Source organism: Oncorhynchus kisutch, linkage group LG14, assembly GCF_002021735.2.
Source record: "Oncorhynchus kisutch isolate 150728-3 linkage group LG14, Okis_V2, whole genome shotgun sequence".
NCBI lineage: Eukaryota > Metazoa > Chordata > Actinopteri > Salmoniformes > Salmonidae > Oncorhynchus > Oncorhynchus kisutch.
In genome coordinates this window covers 80,151,823-80,155,465 of record NC_034187.2, presented here as the reverse complement: position 1 = coordinate 80,155,465, position 3,643 = coordinate 80,151,823, and the positions used below count along the sequence as shown (strand labels likewise).

The 3,643-nt window shown below is 42.5% G+C and overlaps 1 protein-coding gene across 5 annotated transcripts in view; it reads right to left on the bottom strand.

Moving 5' to 3' along the window:
- LOC109881185 (proto-oncogene tyrosine-protein kinase Yrk-like) overlaps positions 1-712 on the bottom strand; it is a 49,625-nt gene extending 48,913 nt beyond the window's left edge. For 2 of the 5 annotated variants that reach the window (XM_031789033.1, XM_020473339.2), the window contains exon 1: positions 240-499. The gene's annotated coding sequence lies outside the window, so the exon portion shown is untranslated. Of the gene's footprint in view, positions 1-239 lie in introns of all 5 variants that reach the window. The other 3 variants (XM_031789035.1, XM_031789036.1, XM_031789034.1) reach the window with 2 other exon arrangements.
- Positions 713-3,643: the final 2,931 nt, after the last annotated feature.

Here is a 3,643-nt window from a genome sequence, read left to right as displayed (position 1 = left end):
GACGAGAGAGAGAGAGAGACAGAGAGAGAGAGAGAGAGACAGAGAGAGAGAGAGGACCTGTTCCCTCAGAAATAGGGGGAAACAGCCAAAACAATATACATTTACATTGCTACACACGGACATTTGAACTTTACCCTAGATACACTCACATATACTGAGTATATAGTTTAGGCTACAGAGGTTTACACTCAGTCTCACAAAGCTAAATAAGAGTCGCAAACATACACCGACTGACTCACCGGAGAGCACGAAGGGTCGTCCGTTATTCGCGCGGGCTGGCGGAGAGAGGTGTGAACAGCAACAGGGAGTTCCAGGCGCACGGGACAGAACGGGACCGTGGCTCGCGGAGCGCTCCTCTAGAGGGGATGTGAACGTGAGGCGCTCTCTCTTTGTCCGGAAGGGTTGGATTGACTGACACGCGCACTGACTGACGTCCACTCCGAAGCGCGCACCCTGGATGTGCTTGTGTTTTACCCGGAAAAATAGAAATCTGGTTTACGTGACTCATGTAGAAATTGTTCAAATGCAAAGTCCGGTGATTTGACAAAACCGCTGAGCCCGGGAATAGAACCGCTGGGCCTGTCCCAACCAGGTAGTCCCTTCCTACTATCCTGCTAGAGAGACACATATGTTTCCCATGCAAATAAAGTCCTCGAGTTGATTAAATTGAATTGATATAGAGACACCCAGATAGACAGAGACACTCTCTCTCTCTCTGTCGGCATCTAGAGAGGTGTGCTACTGGAAGCGGATAAAGTGTGATCTCGCCTACAGTCTATGACTAACGAACGGGTTTTCAGCATAACATCAGTTTGTTCAAGGCTGGAGACATCATAGAGATAAAGAGTAATGACGTATTTTGTAGGCATTAACTCCGCCATGGTTCGTTGGCCAAAATCTACCGGAAAAATGAATGGCGTGTTTGTAGAGTTTGTGGTGAAGGTCTGTGGTGAACATAATACGTTTTCTTCTATGAAGATAATCTTCATCGGCTAACTTCAATTTTTTATTCAGAAAAATCTATGTAATGATGAAAAAATAAAGCGCATAAATGATTAATAATTCATTAGGGTAATGTTAACTGACTGCTATTATCTCGTAGAACAAAACGGTAAGAGCTCCTAAACCTGTGTTAACCTCCGACTTTATTTTCGGCATCCCGAGTGGCGCAGTGGTCTAAGGCAGTGCAAGAGGCGTCACTTACAGTCCTTGTTTCGATTCCACATCCGAATGTTATTGGGAGTCCCGTAGGGCAGCGCACAATTGGCACATCGTCGACCGGGTTTAGCCGGAGTAGGCCATCATTGCAAATAATGATTTGTTCTTAACAGACTTGTCTAGTTAAATAAATGTTAAATGCATAGATATGTATTTTTTTCATTCCCCATTAATATTTCCCATAGGGATGGCTGAACGAACCTCTTTCCGGGTTTTAGGACTACAAACTGGCGAGCTTTGTTCTCTGTTGGGAACAATAGGTTATAATGATTTTAGAGTTCTATGAAACTCAGAAATTGATGGAGGAGCCAGTAAGAGAAGGGACGAGCTTCTTCTTTGTCTCCACGCGGTGGCCAGTTTGTGGAACTGCAGATGCGATTCACTATATATTCTACCTCGGAAACACAATGTCAACTTTCACTGCTATGCGGAAGACACACAGCTGTACATTTCGTTGAAACATGGTTAAGCCCCCAATTGCCCACCCTGGAAGCCTGTGTTTCAGACATAAGGAAGTGGATATTTTTTACTTTTAAACTTTGACAAAAACAGAGATGCTAGTTTTTGTTCTCAAGAAACAAAGAGATCTGCTGTTGGATCTGACAATTAATCTTAATGGTTGTACAGTCGTCTCAAATAAAACTGCAAAGGACCTCGGCGTTACTCTGGACCCTGATCTCTCTTTTGAAGAACATATCAAGAATATATAAAGGACATATTTTTTTCCATCTTCGTAACATTGCAAAAATCAGAAACTTTTTGTAAAAAATGATACATAAAAATGTATCCACGCTTTCGTCACTTCTAGATTAGATTACTGCAATGCTTTACTTTCCGGCTACCCGCATAAAGCACTAAATGAACTTCAGTTAGTGCTAAACAATGGCTGCTAGAATCCTGACTAGAACCAAAACATTGGATCATATTACTCCAGTGCTAGGCTCTCTACACTGGCTTCCTGTTCAGGCTAGGGCTGATTTCATGGGCTAGGTCCTACGCATCTCTGTGAGGACAGACACTGTAGATGAGAAGCAAGTACAGAGAGTGAACATTTAATAAAACATGGACATGAAACAGAACAGGGGAAACGTAAATGACAATATATTTATTTGATTTGTTTCACCTTTATTTAACCAGGTAGGCAAGTTGAGAACAAGTTCTCATTTACAATTGCGACCTGTCCAAGATAAAGCAAAGCAGTTCGACACATACAACAACACAGAGTTACACATGGAGTAAAACAAACATACAGTCAATAATACAGTCGAAAAATAAGTCTATATATGATGTGAGCAAATTAGGTGAGATAAGGGAGGTAAAGGCAAATCAATTTTAAAAAAAATCACATTTGCAAATCAATTCATTAAAAATCCTACAATGTGATTTTCTGGACTTTTTTTCTCATTTTGTCTGTCATAGTTGAAGTGTACCTATGATGAAAATTACAGGCCTCTCTCATCTTTTTAAGTGGTAGAACTTGCACAATTGGTGGCTGACTAAATACTTTTTTGCCCCACTGTCTATGGGGCTTTGGTGACAAAAACGGATGGCACTGTGATAGACTGCATCCAATTTATTGAGTAGGGTATTTTGTAAATGACATCGCCGAAGTCGAGGATCGGTAGGATGGTCAGTTTTCCAAGGTTATGTTTGACAGCATGAATGAAGGATGCTTTGTTGCAAAATAGGAAGCCAATTCTAGATTTTAATTTGGATTGGAGATGTTTGATGTGAGTCTGGAAAGAGAGTTTACAGTCTAACCAGACACCTAGGTATTTGTAGTTGTCCACATATTCTAAGTCAGAACCGTCCAGAGTAGTGATGCTGGACGGGCGGGCAGATGCAGACAGCGATCGGTTGAAGAGTATGCATTAGTTTTACATGTATTTAAGATCAGTTGGAGGCCACGGAAGGAGAGTTGTGTGGCATTGAAGCTCGTCTGGAGGGTTGTTAACACAGTGTCCAAAGAATGGCCAGAAGTATACAGAATGGTGTCGTCTGCATAGAGGTGGATCAGAGAATCACCAGCAGCAAGAGCGACATCATTGATGTATACAGAAAAAAAAGTTGGCCTGAGAATTGAACCCTGTGGCACCCCCATAGAGACTGCCAGAGTTCCAGACAACAGACCCTCCGATTTGACACACTGAACTCTGTCTGAGAAGTAGTTGGTGAACCAGGCGAGGCAATATTTGAGAAACCAAGGCTGTTGAGTCTGCCGATAAGAATGTGGTGATTGACAGAGTCGAAACCATTGGCCAGGTCGATGAATGCAGCTGCACAGTATTGTCTCTTATCGATGGTGGTTATGATATCGTTTGAACGTGGCTGAGGTGCACCCATGACCAGCTCGGAAACCAGATTGCATAGCAGAGAAGGTACGGTGGGATTCGAAATGGTCGGTAATCTGTTTGTTAACTTGTCT